At 46.6% G+C, this 22,259-nt stretch overlaps 1 long non-coding RNA gene across 2 annotated transcripts in view; it reads right to left on the bottom strand.

Moving 5' to 3' along the window:
- Window positions 1–6,930, bottom strand: part of LOC143773278 (uncharacterized) — a 30,579-nt gene extending 23,649 nt beyond the window's left edge. The window contains exons 1-2 of one of the 2 annotated variants that reach the window (XR_013215126.1): window positions 6,776–6,930; window positions 6,524–6,679 (exon numbers count right to left, since the gene is read on the bottom strand). This is a non-coding gene — a long non-coding RNA (uncharacterized LOC143773278). The remainder of the gene's footprint in view (window positions 1–6,523; window positions 6,680–6,775) is intronic. The other variant, XR_013215127.1, reaches the window with a different exon arrangement.
- Window positions 6,931–22,259: the final 15,329 nt, after the last annotated feature.

The following is a 22,259-nucleotide window of genomic DNA, read 5'->3' as shown; positions in this document are numbered from 1 at the left end:
GCAGGGGCTGTTTTGTCGCAGAGAAGCTCTGATTGCTCTGTCATGAAGCCATGTGCCTTCTTTTCAAGAAAATTTTCGCCTGCCGAGTGAAATTATGATGTTGGTAATCGGGAGTTGTTGGCAATGAAGTGGGCATTTGAGGAGTGGTGCCATTGGCTAGAGGGAGCTAAGCATCGTGTGGTGGTCTTGACTGATCACAAAAATTTGATTTATCTCGAGTCGGCCAAACGGTTGAATCCTAGACAGGCTCGTTGGTCGTTGTTTTTCTCCCGTTTCGATTTCGTGGTCTCGTACCTTCCTGGTTCGAAGAACGTGAAGGCTGATGCTCTTTCCTGGAGTTTTGTGCCTGACTCTCCTGGAGTTTCAGAGCCGGCTGGTATCCTCAGAGAGGGGGTGATTTTGTCTGCCATTTCCCCAGATTTGCGACGGGTGTTACAGGAATTTCAGGCGGATAGACCTGACCGTTGTCCACCAGAGAGACTGTTTGTCCCAGATAGATGGACCAGCAGAGTTATTTCCGAGGTTCATTCTTCGGTGTTGGCGGGTCATCCTGGGATTTTTGGTACCAGAGATTTGGTGGCTAGGTCTTTCTGGTGGCCTTCCTTGTCGCGGGATGTGCGTTCCATTGTGCAGTCCTGTGGGATTTGTGCTCGGGCTAAGCCTTGCTGTTCTCGTGCCAGTGAATTGCTTTTGCCTTTGCCGGTTCCGAAGAGGCCTTGGACGCATATTTCCATGGATTTTATTTCGGATCTTCCGGTCTCTCAGAGAATGTCTGTCATCTGGGTGGTTTGTGATCGTTTTTCTAAAATGGTCCATTTGGTACCCTTACCTAAGTTGCCTTCCTCCTCCGATTTGTTTCCGCTGTTTTTTCAGAATGTGGTTCATTTGCACGGCATCCCTGAAAACATTGTGTCTGACAGAGGATCCCAGTTTGTGTCCAGATTTTGGCAGTCCTTTTGTGCTAAGATGGGCATTGATTTATCTTTTTCGTTGGCCTTCCATCCTCAGACAAATGGCCAAACCGAGCGAACTAATCAGACCTTGGAAACTTATTTAAGATGTTTTGTTTCTGCTGATCAGGATGACTGGGTGACCTTTTTGCCGTTGACCGAGTTTGCCCTTAATAATCGGGCCAGTTCTGCTACTTTGGTTTCACCTTTTTTTTGTAATTCTGGTTTTCATCCTCGTTTTTCCTCGGGTCAGGTTGAGCCTTCTGACTGTCCTGGGGTGGATTCTGTGGTGGATAGGTTGCAGCAGATTTGGAACCATGTGGTGGACAATTTGACATTGTCACAGGAAAAGGCTCAGCGCTTTGCTAACCGCCGTCGCTGTGTGGGTCCCCGACTCCGTGTGGGGGATTTGGTGTGGTTGTCTTCTCGTTATGTTCCTATGAAGGTTTCTTCGCCTAAGATTAAGCCTCGTTTCATCGGTCCTTATAAAATTTTGGAAATCCTCAACCCTGTGTCATTTCGTTTGGACCTCCCAGCATCGTTTGCCATTCATAATGTGTTCCATAGGTCTTTGTTGCGGAGGTATGTGGTGCCTGTGGTTCCTTCGGTTGATCCTCCTGCTCCGGTGCTGGTTGAGGGAGAATTGGAGTATGTGGTGGAGGAGATCTTGGATTCTCGTATTTCAAGACGGAGGCTTCAGTACTTGGTTAAGTGGAAGGGCTATGGTCAGGAGGATAGTTCCTGGGTTGTCGCCTCTGATGTTCAAGCGGCCGATTTGGTTCGTGCCTTCCATGTGGCTCATCCTGATCGCCCTGGAGGCTCTGATGAGGGTTCGTTGACCCCTCCTCAAGGGGGGGGTACTGTTGTGAACTCTGTTCTCGGACTCCCTCCTGTGGTTGTGAGTGGTACTGTGTGAGTTATATCTTTGGGCTCCCTCTGGTGGCTCTTTGGTCTTTCTGTGGGTCTGTGACTGGGATCAGCTGCCTCGTTACCTGCTAGTCAGGTTTCCTATTTAACTCACCTGGACTTTCATTTGTTGCCTGCTGTCGTTGTATTCAGTGCTTTCTGATCTCTCCTGACTTCATTCGTTTTCAGTCTCTCCAAGAGAAGCTAAGTTTTTGCTTGTTTATTTTTGCTCATCTTTGTTCTATATGTTTCTCAGTATACGATGAGTTCGGTCCAGCTTGCTAATATGTGATCTTTCGCTTGCTGGTAGCTCTGGGGTGCAGAGTTTCTCCCCTCACATCGTTAGTTGGTGTGGGGGTTCTTGCATTCTCTGCGTGGATATTTTTTGGATAGGGTTTTTTACTGACCGCACAGATTCTTTGCTATCCTTTTTCTGTTTAGTGATTAGTGGGCCTCCTTTGCTGAACCTGTTTTCATTTCTGCGTTTGTGCTTTCTCCTTTACTCACCGTTATTATTTGTGGGGGGCTGTTCTAAACTTTGGGGTTATTTCTCTGAGGCAAGTGAGGCTTTTATTTCTCTCTAGGGGTAGCCAGTTTCTCAGGCTGTGAAGAGACGTCTAGGATTTTAGGAACGTTCCACGGCTGCCTATAGTGTGTGCAGTTAGGATCAGGTTTGCGGTCAGTCTAGTTACCACATCCCCAGAGCTCGTCCTATGTTCTCGTATTTAGCTGGTCAGATTTGTGATCCTAAGCCACTAAGGATCATAACACATGTGGTTCCTTTGCATGGCATTCCGGAGAATATTGTGTCTGACAGAGGTTCCCAGTTTGTTTCTAGGTTTTGGCGGGCCTTTTGTGCTAGATTGGGCATTGATTTGTCTTTTTCTTCAGCATTTCATCCTCAGACAAATGGCCAAATCGAGCGAACCAATGAGACCTTGGAAACCTATTTTAGATGCTTTGTGTCTGCTGATCAGGATGATTGGGTGGCCTTCTTGCCGCTGGCCGAGTTTGCCCTTAATAATCGGGCCAGTTCGGCTACCTTGGTTTCGCCTTTTTTTTGTAACTTCGGTTTTCATCCTCGTTTTTCTTCGGGGCAGGTTGAGCCTTCGGACTGTCCTGGTGTGGATTCTGTGGTGGACAGGTTGCAGCGGATTTGGACTCAAGTGGTGGATAATTTAACGTTGTCTCAGGAAAAGGCTCAACGTTTTGCTAACCGCCGTCGGTGCGTTGGTCCCCGGCTTCGTGTTGGGGATTTGGTCTGGTTGTCTTCTAGTCATGTTCCTATGAAGGTTTCTTCCCCTAAGTTCAAGCCTCGCTTTATTGGTCCTTATAAGATTTCTGAAATTATTAATCCGGTGTCTTTTCGTTTGGCCCTTCCAGCTTCTTTTTTCATTCATAATGTGTTCCATAGATCTTTGTTACGGAGATATGTGGTGCCCATGGTCCCCTCCATTGACCCTCCTGCTCTGGTGTTGGTTGACGGGGAGTGGAAGGGTTATGGCCAGGAGGATAATTCTTGGGTTTTTGCCTCCGATGTCCATGCTGCCGATTTGGTTCGTGCTTTTCATCTGGCTCGTCCTGATCGGCCTGGGGGCTCTGGTGAGGGTTCGGTGACCCCTCCTCAAAGGGGGGGTACTGTTGTGAATTCCGTTCTTGGGCTCCCTCCTGTAGTTATGAATGGTACTTTTGGGAGTTCTGCCCTTGGGCTCCCTCTGGTGGTTTCGAGTGGAACTGCTGCTCCTGGAGTTTGGCATGGCAGCTGCTTTCACTAATCGGCTCCCCTGGCCTTGCTGTTTAACTGGGCTCTGGTCTGTAATTCATGCCAGCTGTCAATGTTTTCTGGGCTAGACTCAGTTCTCTCCTTGGAGTTCTCTGATGGCCTGTCCATGTCAGCATAAGATAAGTTCTTGCTAGTTCTTGTACTTACTGTTCAGTTTAAAGTTATGTCTCTTTTTGTCCAGCTTGTCATTATGAAATATTCAGGCTAGCTGGAAGCTCTGGGGAAGCAGATTTGCCCCTCCACACCGTGAGTCAGTGTGGAGACTATTTTTTGTAAACTCTGCGTGGACTTTTAGTTTTTAATACTGACCGCACAGTATCCTTTTCTATTTCTGTCTACATAGTTAGAATTGTCCTCCTTTGCTAAAATCTGTTTTCATCTCTGTGTGTGTCATTTCCCTCTCCACTCACAGTCAATATTTGTGGGGGGCTATCTTTCCTTTTGGGAATTTCTCTGAGGCAAGATAGTTTTCTATTTCCATCTTTAGGGGTAGTTAGTTCTTAGGCTGTGACGTGGCGTCTAGGGAGTGACAGGAACGTCCCACGGCTATTTCTAGTGTTGGTGTTAGGATTAGAGATTGCGGTCAGTAAAGCTACCACCTCCTCAGAGCTTGTCCATGATTTATTTTACCCACCAGGTCATATCAGTGCTGCTCCGTTTCCAACAGGTCACAACACCCCCCTTAGGCAAACTCAATACTGTATAATGCAACCTCATAGGCACTCTATATTGTATAATGCACCCCCCATAGGCAGACCATATAGTATAATCCTCTCCTCATAGGCAGACTCTATAGTATAATGCACTCCTCATAGGCAGACTTTATAGTATAATGCAGCCCCCCATAGGCAGTCTCTATAGCATAATGCTCTCCCCATAGGCAGACTCTATATTGTATAATGCACCCCAATAGGCAGACTCTATATTGTATAATGCACCCCCTATAGGCAGACTCTATAGTATAATGCACCCCTCCATAGGCAGACTCTATAGTTTAATGCACCCCCCATAAGCAGACTCGATATATAGAATAATGCACCCCCCATAGGCAGACTCTATAGTATAATGCAGGCCTCATAGGCAAATACTATATAGTATAATGCAGCCCCCATAGGCATACCCTATATAGTATAATGCACCCAATAAAAAATAAATATTCACCTTTCCTCCTGGTTCCTCTGCTGCTCTGAGTCCCCGCACATCTCCTGACAGCGGGCACCAAGTAGTGACATCATCACGTCCACTGTCAGTGTCTGCGTCAGGAACGTTAAATGCTGAGAGGGGGATGATGGGAGAGGGAGCATAATGCTCCCACTCTCATCAATGCGGTCAACTGTATTGGAATCTAGCCGATAGAGTTGAACTTGCAATGACGGGTGGGGGCCCACTGCTGACACCGGACCCCTGCCTGCTCAGGGGCCCCATATCTGCCGGGTGCAAGCGCTGGGAGATCAATTCTCCCTGCTCTGCAAAACAGTGTAACTTTATAGGCGGGCTGTGCACGCCTATATGATTACAGTAGCGTAGCTCTGGGTAGGCCCCCCTCAGAGTGTGGGGCCCGGGGCAACCGACCCCTCTGCCCTCCCGGTAGCTAGGATACTGCTCCCCTATGCTCTTACAAGGGATGTATCATTTCTATTAGGGTTGATACATTTTAAATTTTACTAATAAATGTTAATTTTTAAGATCGGTTTTTTTGAGTTCTTTTGCTTTTTGGTTGCTTGTTTAATTGCTTATAAGGTTTTTCTCCTTCAGTTAGCATTATGTAGAGTTTAACGTGCTTTGTGTAAATTACAGTGGGTTCAAATTTTTAAAAACTGCTTGGCCTGGTACAGTTCACAAAATATTTTTGGTCAAAAAATTGACTATTGTCATATATACTGTAGAACAGGCTTTGTGTGAAATTTTTGTTGGTTTGAAATAAAAACTAAAATTGGCCTGCTACAGGTGTACAAATTTAGCTGTTCAAAATGTGACTATTATCATATATACTGTAGAACTTGGTTTGTGCCAAGTTTCGTTGGTTTGAAATAAAAACAAAAATTGGCCTGCTAAAGGTATAGAAATTTGGTTGCTCAACAATTTAATATTGTCATATATACTGTAGAACTTGATTTTTGGGCAATTTCATTTGTTTGAAATAAAAAGCAAAATTGGACTGCTATAGGTGGACAAATTTAGTCCCTCAGTACTCAGTCCCCAGCTGCCGTTATTGCTCCTGGTGTGGAGTCCCCACCTTGTACCAGCACGTGTCCAGAAACATCACCCATGTCGATACGAATATGGTTACTGGGATTGGCCACTTAACGACCGACATGTGGACAAGAGCTTGTGGCCTGGGAAACTACATTTCACTGATTGAGTGAACTTTGTGGATGCCAGGGCCGAGTCCTACCCTAGAACAGCACATGTGCTACCAACGCCGAGGACTTCTATCAATGTTTCCTCCATCTCCAACACCAGTTCCTGCTCCACCTACTCCTCTTACTCCATCCCTGACATGCTATCTCAGAACACACATCAGCTGGAAGCTCTGCAGCACTGCCACAGGGGAGAAGTAACAGGCTCTGCTGAATCTAATTTATCTAGGAGACAAACCGCACACCATGGCACTGTTACTGAAAGGAGTAACAGACCAGACGGATCTGTGGCTTATGGCAGCTGAACCTGCAACCAGGCATGGTTATGTGTGATAATGGCCGTAACCTGGTGGCAGCTGTGAAGATTGGCAATCTCACACACGTAACATGCTTGGCCCACATGTTCAACTGGGTATTTCAATGATTTCTGAAAAACTATGAAGATTTGCCAGAGTCAAGGTGTGGTGTTCTCATGTACTGTATGGCTGAGTGTTGTACTCCTGACAGGGTATGATGTATCTTACGGTGGCCAAGCTTTCTGTCAGGCGAAGAGTCTGTCCTTCAAAAATTACACACACACAGGAAACTCCACAATACAATGTTTGCATGGTAACTGCGTCTAGGCAGAAGATGATGATGGTGGCAGCAGTTCGTGCATTTGAGCCCCAGTCATGAAGTATCTGTAAGAATTTAAAACAGAAGTCTTTTTACTGAAGGTAATGGGGCAAATTATTATTTGCAAACAGCATGAATCTGAGGTACAGGATTAAACTCACGGTTGATGATTGCTCTGTACCTGCAGACAGGCAAATCTTAGTAACCTCTGGTTTTATTAAGTCTGAATGCATCTTCTTCAGCATCTCTGTTTCTGCCCTGAGGTAATTTTTCTCCTAGAGGTGCAATGGTAGTCTTCCTCATATGAAGAATATTAACTCCCCTTATTCACCTACAAAATGGCTTCCTCTTCTCAAGATGTCCGACCACCAACTGCCACTTCAAAAAAAACTATCTCACAGGACTTGGCTCCTCCACCTTCCATGTGACCGTAGAGTTGCAGTCATTGGCTGACTGCCCTGAGGCGTTTTTCCAGAACCTTCTGCATATCATAACAGAGCTGAGTCACCTGATCAAGCCTGTGAGAAGTTTAACCCTTTTTGTGCTTACTGTCAGCAGGTTTCATAATGTATTTAAAATGCACAGTCCACATAAAAATTCACAGCATTTATATGAAAACACACTATATATACGGTATTCCATAGAAATGGCCACTTTGTGGGCTACCACAAAGGTATGCCACATCTGTGGTCATTTCTGCAAGTGACGTACAGCTACCGCCGCTCTGACAGTGCTGCAGCAGCGCATGCAAGTGCCAACTCACCGAAAAGTGTGCGATATCAGCACGAGCTGGATATTCTCACTGCACATGCTGGCATTGCTTTGTGAGCAGCAAAGACCAGCTCCAACCCACCATTGGTATTCCGGTCAGCCTCCACTCATAACAACGGAAGATTGGGCATGGATGTTTGGCATTTGTGGAGTTCTACAACACCTTCATCATCATAACAATCCTGCTTCTGTGCCTACTTAAACAGTCGCTGCTGACAATTAAACATGAAGCTTTGCATGAGGACCAGGCAAAGATAGAGGAAGATATAAGACAGGGATATACTACCCAGCCCAACGCCATCTCATCTGCTCAGCGTGAATTAGGTAACAATGAGTACTTGAAGGCTGAGGAGGAGGAAGAGCTGAATTTGGCTGGTGCAAAAGAGCCTTCAAGGAGTTTTCCCCATGCTGTTCTCCTTCCATTCAGCACTTTTTCCATCCATTTCAACATTTTCACTGCCCCCAGACCCAATTGTAAGGACTGCCAGTAAAATGCTTGAATATTTTCCATTCACTCCAGTTATACTCATTACTCAAAATGAGTATCCGAGCATTAGGAATTGCTATGTTTGAGTAACGAGCATCCAATCATTTTAGTGCTCGCTCATCTAAAAAGTTGTGCTCAAAAGTTTACATACCCCGACACAGCGTTGGACTGGAGCACCTTGGGGCCACAAGAGAAAATCATTCTTGGGGCCAGCTATGTAGCTACATAGAAATAAATACAAGACCACCAATTGTGTGGCAAAACATGCTAATATCAGGGTATAATATAAGTACATGTCTTAATTATGTAGCAGGGGTTGGGGTAGCCACCTCATAAAATATAAAGTAGCCCCCTCATAGAATATAATGTAGCCCCCCCTCATAGAATATAATGAAGCCTCCCTCATAAAATATAATGTAGCCTCCCTCATAGAATATAATGTAGCCTTCCTCAAATAATATAATGCAGCCCCCACAATATATACAGCGACCTCCTCATAAGATATAATTCAGCCCCCCGTAGAATATAATGCAGCCCCCTCATAGGGTATAACGCAACCCCCTAATATAGTATAATGCAGCCCCTCCACAGAATATAATGTAACCTCCTTAGAGTATAATGCAACCCTCTCATAAGATAATGCGTTTTTAAATAACAACCACACATTTTAGAGTTAACAACATGATCATGTGCCAAAGATATATATAAAGGTGGCTGGACTACTTCAACCCATCATCAAAAACTGAATATATACTACACAAAGATGATGTCAAGGTCATTTGTTTAATTAGAAAAATGCAAAAAACTTTATTAATAAAATATAGTGTATGGGGATACGAGAAACACATATACATAATTGATCACATCATGAAATGCAATAAAAAATAATTTGGCCACGCCAGGACCTGATACCATACACAGGGAATAGTAATAGTCACATGTTTATATAGTAAATCACCCTCCCTTACACCAAAAAACCTCCTAATGAGGAAAACCACTACTACACAGAAAAATGTCAGTATGACCACACTTTTAGTGTTCCCAAAACGCTGGGTGCTCTACCTGAATATTATCAATGGTACAAATCTTTACTAATAATTAGTGTTGAGCGATACCGTCCGATACTTGAAAGTATCGGTATCGGAAAGTATCGGCCGATACCGGCAAAATATCGGATCCAATCCGATACCGATACCCGATACCAATACAAGTCAATGGGACTCAGGTATCGGACGGTATTCCTGATGGTTCCCAGGGTCTGAAGGAGAGGAAACTCTCCTTCAGGCCCTGGGAACCATATAAATGTGTAAAATAAAGAATTAAAATAAAAAATATCGCTATACTCACCTGTCCGACGCAGCCGGGACCTCGGCGATTGTAAGCGGCAGCGTTGTTTCTTTAAAATTCGCGCTTTTACTTGCTTACGTGAATTCCCGGCTTCTGATTGGTCAGGGCGGCCATGTTGCCGGGACTCGGACCAATCACAGCAAGCCGTGACGAAATTACGTCACGGCTTGCTGTGATTGGTCCGCGTCCCGGCAATATGGCGCCGTGACCAATCACAAGCCGTGACGTCACGGGAGGCTGGACACGCGCGCTTTTCAAAATAAGCGCGTGTCCAGCCTCCCGTGACGTCACGGCTTGTGATTGGTTAATGGCGGCCATGTTCCTGGGACGCGGACCAATCACAGCAAGCCGTGACGTAATTTCGTCACGGCTTGCTGTGATTGGTCCGCATCCCGGCAATATGGCGCCGTGACCAATCACAAGCCGTGACGTCACGGGAGGCTGGACACGCGCGCTTTTCAAAATAAGCGCGTGTCCAGCCTCCCGTGACGTCACGGCTTGTGATTGGTTAATGGCGGCCATGTTGCCGGGACGCGGACCAATCACAGCAAGCCGTGACGTAATTTCGTCACGGCTTGCTGTGATTGGTCCGAGTCCCGGCAACATGGCCGCCCTGACCAATCAGAAGCCGGGAATTCACGTAAGCAAGTAAAAGCGCGAATTTTAAAGAAACAACGCTGCCGCTTACAATCGCCGAGGTCCCGGCTGCGTCGGACAGGTGAGTATAGCGATTTTTTTTATTTTAATTCTTTCTTTTACACCTTTTTACATTAATGTTGTTTCGATACCGATATCCGATATTACAAAAATATCGGATCTCGGTATCGGAAATTCCGATACAGCAAGTATCGGCCGATACCCGATACTTGCAGCATCGGAATGCTCAACACTACTAATAATAAATTAGACTAAGCGCTGAGTAATATATAGAGCACAAGGCAATCCAGTATTTGCAGCTCAGTCTAAGCAACCCAGCCTTTAGTATAATAAGTAGCGGTTGTTAAAAGATATTTACCAATAGGTTGTAGGGTAGTAAGTATGGGCCGGTACCTGGCGCGTCCGCCCGACGCGCGTTTCGGACCTTCCTTCTTCGGGGGGCCTGTGTGTCACTAGATAGAAGCCTCTTTTATACTACCGCCGCAGCTGTAATCACCCTACCCCTCATAAGGTATAATGCAGTCCCCCATAGAATATACTGTAACCCCCTTATAGGGCATAATGCAGCCCCCTCATATAGTATAATGTAGCCCCCCAGAATATATTGTAGCCCCCTTAGAGAATAATGCAGCCCCTACACAGAATATAATGCAGCCCCCCAAAATATATTGTAGCCCTGTTATAACGTATAATCCAGCCCCCTCATATAGTATAATGCAGCCCCCCTTATATAGTATAATGCAGCCCTCCTCATAGGGTATAATGCTGCCCCCCTCTAGGGTATAATGAAGCCCCCCCTCATAGGGTATAATTCAGCTCCCTTATATAGCATAATGCATCCCCCTCATAGGGTATAATGCACCCCTTACCTCCATCTTTGTTCTCCACCTCCACCCCATCACTGTCCTGATCACCACCTTCATCATTGCCTTCTAACCCACCACCCCTATTGTAACCCTTTCTACCACCTCCATCATTGCTCATATAGTATAATGCAGCCCCCCTTATATAGTATAATGCAGCACCCCTCATGGGGTATAATGCTGCCCCCTCATAGGGTATAATGCAGTCCCCCTCATAGGGTATAATTCAGCTCCCTTATATAGCATAATGCAGCCCCCTCATAGGGTATAATGCACCCCTCCACCTCCATCTTTGTTCTCCACCTCCACCCCCATCACTGTCCTCATCACCACCTCCATCATTGCCTTCTAACCCACCACCCCTATCGTAACCCTTTCCACCACCTCCATCATTGCTATCTCCCCCACCACCCCATCATTGCCTATTCCACCACCTTCATCACTACCTCCTCCTCCACCACCATCATCATTGTCCTTTCCACCACTACCAACATTGTCCTTTCCACCACAACCATCATTGCCTTCTCCCCAGCACTCCCATAATTGCCCTTTCCACCATCTCTATCATTGATTTCTCCCTCGCCATAACCATCATTGCCCTCTCCATCTCCTCCATCATTGCCTTCTCCCCCACCACCCTATCACTTCTCTCCCTATCATCCACATCATTGCCCTCTATAATGCACACACAGCACCGCACCACACACACACAGCACCGCACCACTCTCACTCACACACACACACACATACACACACAGCACCGCATCACATACAAACACATGCACGCAGACGGACAGACACACAGCACCACTCACCTCTCCCCACATTCTCCGCAGCAAGCTGTCGACCCTGTATGCCAGCAGGTGTAAGTGCCTGAGCCCACTGGAGAATCCTCCTGTTCCCCGGTGGGCCAGTCTGGCCCTACACAAGCAGAATTTTTACTTCCTTGGCCTTTTTCTGAGAATACGAATGATAACAGCAAAACTTTTTCTCCACTGGTAGTGGTTGAGAGAAGCTGTTTATTGTCAAACTACTGTGTTTTATCTTTTTAAATTGTAATGACAACCTAAAACATCCAAATGACCCTTATCAAAAGTTCACATACCCCATTTCTTAATACCGTTTTTTGCCCCCACTAACATCAATGAGAGCTTGAAGTCTTTTGTGGTAGTTGTGGATGAGGTTCTTTATTTTCACAGATGGTAAAGCTGCCCACTCTTCTTGGCAAAAAGCCTCCAGTTCCTGTAAATTCCTGGGCTGTCTAGCATCAACTGTGTGCTTGAGATCTCCCCAGAGTAGCTCAATGATATTGTAGTCAGGCGACTGAGATGGCCACTCCAGAACCTTCACTTTGTTCTGCTGTAGCCAGTGACAGGTTGTCTTGGCCTTTTTTTTTTTATTGTTGGCATGCTGGAACATCCAAGTACATCCCGTGCGCAGCTTCTGGGCTGATAATTGCAAATTTGCCTCCAGTATTTGCTGACATTGTGCTGCATTCATCTTTCCTTCAACTTTGACAAAGTTTCCTGTGCCTTTATAGCTCACAAGTGCCTCCTTATTGTGCACCTTGAAACAGCCACACCCCCAGTTTTCAGAGAGTCCAGTTTTCAGCTGATGTTATTTGTGGGTTTTTCTTTGCATCCCAAACAATTTTCCTGGCAGTTGTGGATTTAAATTTTTGTTAGTCTACCTAACCGTGGTTTTGTTTATACAAAGCCCCTGATTTTCCATTTGTTATTAATAGTTAAAATGCTGCTGACTGGCATTATCAATTTCATGGCTATCTTTTTGTATCCCTTTCCTGTTTTCTACAGTTCAACTACCTTTTCCCGTAAATCCATTGACAATTCTTTTGCTTTCCCCATTACTCACAATCCAAAAATGTCAGTGGCTGGATGAAAGATGTAAGAGTCTGTATGTATCCCAGAAACTCACTCAGCTTTTATGCACAAACACTGATTACAAGCAAACAGGTCACAGGTGAGGATGTTACTTTTAGTAGCCATTCAAACCCATTTGTGTCAACTTTTATGCATATTATCAGGCCAAAATCACCAGGGTATGTGAACTTTTGATTAGGGTCATTTGGACGTTTTGAGTTGTCATTATGATTGAAATAGAGTAAGCACAGTAGTTGGACAATAAATGGCTTCACCCAACCACTAACTGTAACCACCGTGCCGGCATCACTGCATGGCCTTCCATCCCCCACCTGCCTGATATATCAACTCACTCACCCAGTGGCGTAACTACAAAGTCATGGGCCCCGGTGCGAACTTCCAAATGGGCCCCCCCCCCACCTTCCCCTAGATACGCCTCGGACTGTTGCAGGAATCTCCTGCACTGCAACATGGTGTTGGGTGCCAGCACAGCCCGCACAGTGGTATATCCAGCACAGCCCGCACAGTGGTATATCCAGCACAGCCCGCACAGTGGTATATAGAGCACAGCCCGCACAGTGGTATATCCAGCACAGCCCGCACAGGGGTATATCCAGCACAGCCCGCACAGTGGTATATCCAGCACAGCCCGCACAGGGGTATATCCAGCACAGCCCGCACAGTGGTATATCCAGCACAGCCCGCACAGTGGTATATCCAACACAGCCCGCACAGGGGTATATCCAGCACAGCCCGCACAGGGGTATATAGAGCACAGCCAACACAGGGGTATATAGAGCACAGCCAACACAGTGGTATATCCAGCACAGCCCGCACAGGGATATATAGAGCACAGCCTGCACAGGGGTATATAGAGCACAGCCCGCACAGGGATATATACAGCACAGCCCGCACAGGGATATATACAGCACAGCCCGCACAGGGATATATACAGCACAGCCCACACAGGGATATATACAGCACAACCCGCACAGGGATATATACAGCACAACCCGCACAGGGATATATACAGCACAGCCCGCACAGGGATATATACAGCACAGCCCGCACAGGGACATATACAGCACAGCCCGTACAGGGGTATATAGAGCACAGCCCGCACAGCCACTGCATAGTACTGCACAAGAGTTATGGCCCCATAAGATGCTCCGCACAGCCACTGCCCCTTATAGTGCTGCACAAGAGTTATGGCCCCATAAAATGCTCCGTACACAGTCACTGCCCCTTATAGTGCTGCACAAGAGTTATGGCCCCATAAGATGCTCCGCACAGTCACTGCCCCTTATAGTGCTGCACAAGAGTTATGGCCCCATAAAATGCTCCGTACACAGTCACTGCCCCTTATAGTGCTGCACAAGAGTTATGGCCCCATAAGTTGCTCCGCACAGCCACTGCCCCATATAGTGCTGCACAAGAGTTATGGCCCCATAAGTTGCTCCGCACAGCCACTGCCCCATATAGTGCTGCACAAGAGTTATGGCCCCATAAGTTGCTCCGCACAGCCACTGGCCCATATAGTGCTGCACAAGAGTTATGGCCCCATAAGATGCTCCGCACAGTCACTGCCCCTTATAGCGCTGCACAAGTGTTATGGCCCCATAAGATGCTCCGCACAGCCACTGCCCCATATAGCGCTGCACAATTGTTATGGCCCCATAAGATGCTCCGCACAGTCACTGCCCCTTATAGCGCTGCACAAGTGTTATGGCCCCATAAGATGCTCCGCACAGCCACTGCCCCATATAGCGCTGCACAATTGTTATGGCCCCATAAGATGCTCCGCACAGCCACTGCCCCTTATAATGCTGCACAAGAGTTATGGCCCCATAAGATGCTCCGCACAGCCACTGCCCCTTATAGTGCTGCACAAGAGTTATGGCCCCATAAGATGCTCCGCACAGCCACTGCCCCTTATAGTGCTGCACAAGAGTTATGGCCCCATAAGATGCTCCGCACAGCCACTGCCCCATATAGTGCTGCACAAGAGTTATGGCCCCATAAGATGCTCCGCACAGTCACTGCCCCTTATAGTGCTGCACAAGAGTTATGGCCCCATAATATGCTCCACGCAGCCACTTGCCCCTTATAGTGCTGCACAAGTGTTATGGCCCCATAAGATGCTCCGCACAGTCACTGCCCCTTATAATGCTGCACAAGAGTTATGGCCCCATAAGATGCTCCACACAGCCACTGCCGACTGCCCCTTATAGTGCTGCACAATTGTTATGGCCCCACAAGTTGCTCCGTATAGCCACTTGCCACTTGCCCCTTATGCTTTTGCTGCCATAAAAAAAAAAAATCACATACTCACCTCTCTCTCTTCGCTCAGGACCCCGGGCACTTTCAATATTTACCTGGCTGCTCCTCGTGCGGCTCCGTCTTCGGCACTGACGTTCAGCAGAGGGCGCGCACTGACTACGTCACCGCGCCCTCTGACCTTGAACGTCACTGCCAGAGGACGCTGATGACAGAGCCGCACCGGAATGAGGAGAGGTAAATATCGCCCAGAGGAAAATACTCACCAGTCACCACCAGTCACCTGTCCTGCAGGCTGCTCCTGGCGCTGCGTCCCTGCTTTTTCCACCTCTGCATCTTCTTCCTGTATTGAGCGGTCACATGACCCGTTCATTACAGAAATGAATATGAGGCTCCACCTCTATGGGAGGTGGAGCCGCATATTCATTTCTGTAATGAGCGGGACCATGTGACCGCTCAGTGCAGGAAGAATCTGCAGCGCTGGAAGAAGCAGGGACTTCCAGGGACCGCGCCGGGAGTAGGTAAGTATAATTAGAGAGCGGTGACGGCTCCCTGCTGCGGGTCACTCACAAATGGTGCAATCATGGGTCATTTCATTCTCCGGCTTCACTACTGTCCATGGGGCCCCTAAGTAGTCTGGGCCCCGTCGCAACTGCGACCGCTGCGACCGCGGTAGTTACGCCCCTGCACTCACCCAGTGCCATGCTGTGAGATCTGTATGCTGCTGGCTCCATGCCACGCGTCCATGGCTGCTTACTCTGTGTATACTTCCTGGCTGTGTGCATAGGGGGGCGATGCTGGCAAATCCTGATTCTTATTGAGAATGTGTGCACCTCCCTAAGGTGTCCCTGGTCAATTACTTAGTGGCCTCTGATACTTAAGGCATCCTCACACATTGGAGCATGCCTGAGCAAACTATTTCCCTCAGTTAGCAATTTCTACTGAGCTGCCAGGTTGTGTCTGTTTCCTGTCTCTGAGGGCTGCAATTTGCAGGCCTATATCTGTGTCTAGTTTGTGTATCTGTGTCTGTTTCTGTCTGTACTCTGGTCTACTTCCATTCATGTCTGAACTCTGGTATATGTTTGTTCCTGTTCCTGCTTTGTTTGTTGCTATTTCCACTCTGCTGTGTGTATCTCTTCATTATCCTTCTGCTCTGTTCGCCACTGTCTGTGGCTCTGCACCTTTCTGCTCTGTTCACCACTGTCTGTGGCTCTGCATCTCTCTGCTCTGTTCGCCACTACCCATGGCTCTGTGCTTCTCTGCTTTGCTCGCCACTACCTGTGGTTCTCTGCCTTCTGACTTTTGGCTTTGCCTTCTGTGGTTCTGCTCTTGGCTCCACCTCCAGCATCTCCTCTCTTGGCTCCGCCTCCAGCATCTTCGCTCTGGGTTCCACCTCCAGCGGCTCCTTCCTTAGCTCTGCCTTCTCCTTCTCTGCCCTTAGCTCTGCCTTCTCCTTCTCTGCTCTTAGCTCTGCCTTCTCCTTCTCTGCTCTTAGCTCTGCCTTCTCCTTCTCTGCTCTTACCTGTGTTTCTGTTCCAGGCTCCGCCTCCCATGTTTCTGCTATTGGCTCCGCCTCCTGCTTTTAACCCTGCCTCCTGGGGTTCAGCTTTGCATCCGCTCTTGCTCCACCTCTGTTCTGCAACTTGCCGTACAGGTCTCTAACTGTTTCTTTATATTCACTAGTCCGAACAGGTCCCTACCTGTTCCCATATACCCTCCAGTCTGAACATGATCTTACCTGTCTCCATACACCCACCTGTTTATCAGTTCCTACCAGAGTATCAGCCCTGTCCATCTTACCTGCCAGTGTGCCAGTTGTGCCCGCCTGTCTGTGTCTCTGCTGTGCCCGCCTGGGCCTCTGCCGTACCAGTCCATCTTACCTGCCAGTGTGCAAGTCGTGCCCGCCTGCCTGTGTCTCTGCCGTGCCTGCCAGTGTCTCTGCCATGCTCGCCTGTCTGCCAGAGTGCCAGTCATGCCCGCCTGTCTGCCAGAGTGCCATAGTTTTGGTGTTATCATTCATATCCTCTGAAAAAAAGGCCAAGAAAACAAAAATTCTGCCGGGGTATATAAACTTTTGAGCACAACTGTAAATACGAAATGTTGTATAACCACATCATACAGATGCTAGTTAGATATTGAGAAATAAGTATGTAGGGTATTGAGGCTACTGTTTATGCCCAATGAAAATGTGGCTCACTGGTTGAAAATGTTGTATGTCTTAGTATTTGATCTTGGTCTGTATATTAAGTATAATTAGCTTCGTATATACTACCTTTGGATTAGCCTCAATGTTCTCTCCATGTCTCTGTCACGTGTGACGTTTAAACTTTGCCCCATTGAGAACTTACTGATTTATGATGTTTATTGTTTAATTCTCTGCTTGCCTCAGTATGGAAACTTGTGGTTATTTGTATTACAGCACATGTATGTGCGTCACAGGTTTGAGGTCTTATCTTGAATCTGTTGTAAAAATAGATCAAGGAGATTAAAGAAATTTAAAGAAAATGCTGACATTCATAGGAACGAATGAAAGATGCGTCATGAGAGTTCATATAAAACAGGACTTTGGAAGTAAAAATGATTGTAAGCATTGGAATGTCAAAACAATGGATATAATGGAGGACAAAACAATGGGCTTTATTATTATTATTACTTAGTTTTAGAGCACCGCTGATTATATGGTGCTGTTCATGAAAAGGGGTTACATATAGTGTTGAGCATTCCGATACCGCAAGTATCGGGTATCGGCCGATATTTGCGGTATTGGAATTCCGATACCGAGTTCCGATATATTTGTGATATCAGAAATCGGAATCGGAAGTTCCCAGTGTGTGGTTCCCAGGGTCTGGAGGAGAGGAGACTCTCCTTCAGGCCCTGGGATCCATATTCATGTAAAAAATAAAGAATTAAAATAAAAAATATGGATATACTCACCGCTCCGGCGGCCCCTGGACCTTACCGATATAACCGGCAGCCTCCGTTCCTAAGAATGCAGTGAGTTTAGGACCTGCGATGACGTCGCGGCTTGTGATTGGTTGCGTGAGCGGTCACATGAAGGTCCTTCACTCCTCATTCTTAGGAACGGAGGCTGCCGGTTACATCGGTAAGGTCCAGGGGCCGCCGGACGGGTGAGTATATCCATATTTTTTATTTTAATTCTTTATTTTTTACATGAATATGGATCCCAGGGCCTGAAGGAGAGTTTCCTCTCCTTCAGACCCTGGGAACCATCCAGGATACCTTCCGATACTTGTGTCCCGTTGACTTGCATTGATATCGGGTATCAGTATCGGCGATATCCGATATTTTTTGGATATCGGCCGATACCATCCGATACCGATACCTTTGAGTATCGGAAGGTATTGCTCAACACTAGTTACATATAAAAAACAAATATAAATTACAGAGAGCAAACTAACAATGAAAGACTGCTACAGAAAGGAGAGAACCTTTCCCTCTTGGGCTTACATTCTACAAGATAATGGGGAAGGAGACATTAGGTTGAGGGGTTTGTAGCATTTCTGATGGTGGTAAGGTGACAGGGGGGTCACTGCAGACTGTAAGCTGTTTTGAAGAGGTGTGAAGTGTTGAGGAGCAGAATTCCAGAGGTTGGGGGATATTCAGGAGAAGCCTTGGAGGTGATTCGTTGAGGACCATATAAGTGTGAAAGAGAGAAGGAGGTCTTTAGAGGTGGAGAAGATATCTGGAGATTAGGTCAGAGATATATGGAGGAGATAGATTATGTATGGGTTTCTAGGTCAATGTTAGTAATTTGAACTGGATATGTTGGGGAATTGAGAGCCAATGAAGGGATTTGCAGAGAGGGAGGGAGAGGAGTAGGGAATAGAAAGGCAGATTAGTCAGGCAACAGAGTTGAGCATGGGATGCAGAGGTGCGAGAGTGATATCTGGGAGGCCACAGAGAGGGATATTGCAGAAGTCGAGGTGAGAGATGATGGTATGAACTTAAATTTCAGTAGATCCAGGGTTGGGGAAAGGATGGATTCTGGAAATATTTTTGAGTTTGAGGTGACAGCAGGTGGCGAGAGCTTAAATGCGCAGCTTGAAGAACAGGGCAGAGTCAAGGGTTAGTCCAAGGTAGCGGACTTCCAGTACATGGGAAAGCGTGATCACATTTATTGTGATAGATCTGGTAGGAGATAGGTGAGATGGAGGAAAGATGAGGAGTTCAGTTTTTTTCAACATTAAGCTTTAGGAAGTGTGATGAGAAGAATGACATGACTGATAGACACTCTAGGATTCTGGACAGCAGAAAGGTGACTTCTGGGCCGGAGAGGAAGATATGACTATCATCAGCACATAGCTGGTGCTGGAAACCATGGGACTTTATGAGTTGTCCCCTGCCAAAAGTATAGATTGAGTGTTTTACAAGCAGGTGGCGCGCGTAGCTCATCGACCCACTGTGCCGTGGACTGGACTAAGCAGCTACCTTGGTGTTCAATTGAGCCTCTAATTGTGAGATCAGGCTTGTGCGGCAGGTAGCCACTAGCAATAGCACTACATTGACAAGAGTAAAGGTCTCAGGACAGAGCCTTGAGGGACACAGACAAAGACAAGGTGGGATTAGGAGGTAGTTTGGGAGCTGCTGATGCTTAATGTGCGGTTGGAGAGGTGTGATGACATCCAGGATAGGGCAAGGTCTTTGATGCCAGGGGAAGATAGAATTTTTAGTAGGAGGGAGTGGTCGACTTTGTCAAAGGCAGAGGGCAGGAATAGAAGGAGGAGCACAAATAATTGTCTGTAAGCTTTGGCAAAAAGTTGTTAGCAATTATTGTCAGGGCAGTTTCGGTGGAATGGCTGCGAGTCGGAAGCCCATTTGTTAGTCATCAAAGAGTGAGTTAGATAAAAGATGGGATCAAGGTTCAGCATGCAAATGTTGTTTGAAGATTTTGGAAATAAATTGGAGCAGTGATATGGGGCAATAGCTTGATGCAGAGGTCTGGTCAAGGGATGGTTTCTTCAAGATAGTTGTGATTGTGGCATGTTTGAAAGTGGAAGGAGAGGTACTAGAAGGTACCAGAAGTTAACGATTGGTTGAAGAGATGGGTTTGGGCTGGGATAAGTGTGATGGTGATGTTGGCGGAGAGGTGGGAAGGGGTCGAGGCACAAGTGGTAAGGTGCGCATTTGAGAGAAGATGAGTAAGCTCTCCTTCAGTGATGGTGGGGAAGAAGGTTATGGGGGAGGGGCAGTGGCATGTTATACATAGGATGGGCAGTAAAGATTTGCCTTGTTAGGGTCAATCTTATTTTTGAAATGTGCTGCAAAGTCTTCTGTGGCAAAGTTTTCTTATTTAGCAGAGGTGAGGGCCAAGTTGAATGTTAAAATTGCTTGTTTGAATGTGTTGATGTCTTCCTGTGAATGCATTTTCTTCCGGCGCTGCTGCGCAAACCTGCACACTTGCCAATTTTTTTATGAGGTTGTTGTGCCAGGGTTGTCTATGCATTCATTGCGCTCTGCCATGCCAGAGAAGAGCGACTGAGTCAATAGCTAATACTAGAGTGGCGTTGTAGAAAACAATATGACAAATGACAAAACAATGGACATGATGGAGGGTAAAACAGTGGACATGACACAGGCCAAATCAATGGATATGATCGAGGGCAAAACAATGGAAATGACAGAAGTCTAAACAATGTACATGATGGAGGAGCAAACTATGGACATGAAAGAAACAAAAAATAGGCTTGATAAAGGACAAAACAATGGACATGGTGGAGGACAAAACAGTGGAAATGAAGGAGAGCAAATCAGTGGACATGACAGATGACAAAGCAGTGGAGATGATGGAGGACAAAACAGTGGACATGACGGAGAGCAGAACAGTAGACATGATGGAGGATAAAAAAATAACAAAAGAGAAGACTAAACAAAGGATCAAATACAGTATATGTTATTGGCATTTGATGTAGACTATTGCAGTAATTTTGCAGCTTTCAGTCTGGTACAGCTTCATTCTTTTCACTGTTTCCCTGTGCAATCACTGTATCTAACAGTGAAATAAGGGTACTGTCTCACAGTGGGACTTTTGTCGCTACGACGGTACGATCCGTGACGTTCCAGCGATATCCATACGATATCGCTGTGTCTGACACGCAGCAGCGATCAGGGACCCCGCTGAGAATCGTACGTCGTAGCAGATCGTTTGGAACTTTCTTTCGTCGCTGGATCTCCCGCTGTCATCGTTAGATCGGTGTGTGTGACACCGATCCAACGATGCGTTTGCTTGTAACCAGGGTAAACATCGGGTTACTAAGCGCAGGGCCGCGCTTAGTAACCCGATGTTTACCCTGGTTACCATCGTAAAAGTAAAAAAAAAAAAACAGTACATACTCACATTCCGGTGTCCGTCAGGTCCCTTGCCGTCTGCTTCCTGCTCTGACTGAGTGCCGCCGTACAGTGAGAGCAGATCACAGCGGTGACGTCACCGCTGCGCTGTGCTTTCACTTTACGGCGGCACTCAGTCAGAGCAGGAAGCAGACGGCAAGGGACCTGACGGACACCGGAATGTGAGTATGTACTGTTTTTTTTTTTTTACTTTTACGATGGTAACCAGGGTAAACATCGGGTTACTAAGCGCGGCCCTGCGCTTAGTAACCCGATGTTTACCCTGGTTACCCGGGGCCTTTGGCATCGTTGATCACTGGAGAGCGGTCTGTGTGACAGCTCTCCAGCGACCACACAACGACTTTCCAACGATCACGGCCAGGTCGTATCGCTGGTCGTGATCGTTGTAAAGTTGCGGAGTGTGACAGCACCCTAACTGTAACCCTAAAAGCCATGCAATTACCATTGTCCAGGTGGTTTTGCAAGTGAAACATCTGTTTCTCTGCAAGATTAAGAGATTGTGCAGGGAAACAGTGAAAAGACCAGTACAGTGGAAAGCACTTTCCTACATGATTTATTTGCATGACTAATTGCCTTGCAGTGATGGGCTGTGTGCTCTGTCCTAATTCCCAAGACAAGGGGTTGATCCCTAATGTTCAACATATTATCTACTGAATGGACGATCGCTTAGCCCACAGATTTCAGTGCTAATTCATTTACTAACTTGTATGAAGGCATGAAAGTCATCCTTCTGTAATAGTAACACCATATTTTTCCCCTTGATTACCTATTTGAAGCAAATCCTTAACTGGACCAACTGCCAATTCACTTACCTTGTTCTTTGTTTGAGAGCCTGAGAAAGTGCGAAAGGTACCAGAAGACGGTCTTCTTCTATTAAATCTGCATGTTGGAAAATGGTAAAGAATGTAAAATGGGCTTTCTAAAGTAGACAACTAATGATGAGCGAATACATTTGGCACTATTTGTTACTCGCACGAATAGTACACTATTCGGGCTA

Source organism: Ranitomeya variabilis, chromosome 5 (genome assembly GCF_051348905.1).
Source record: "Ranitomeya variabilis isolate aRanVar5 chromosome 5, aRanVar5.hap1, whole genome shotgun sequence".
NCBI classification, from domain to species: domain Eukaryota; kingdom Metazoa; phylum Chordata; class Amphibia; order Anura; family Dendrobatidae; genus Ranitomeya; species Ranitomeya variabilis.
This window is presented reverse-complemented; position numbering and strand designations above follow the sequence as displayed.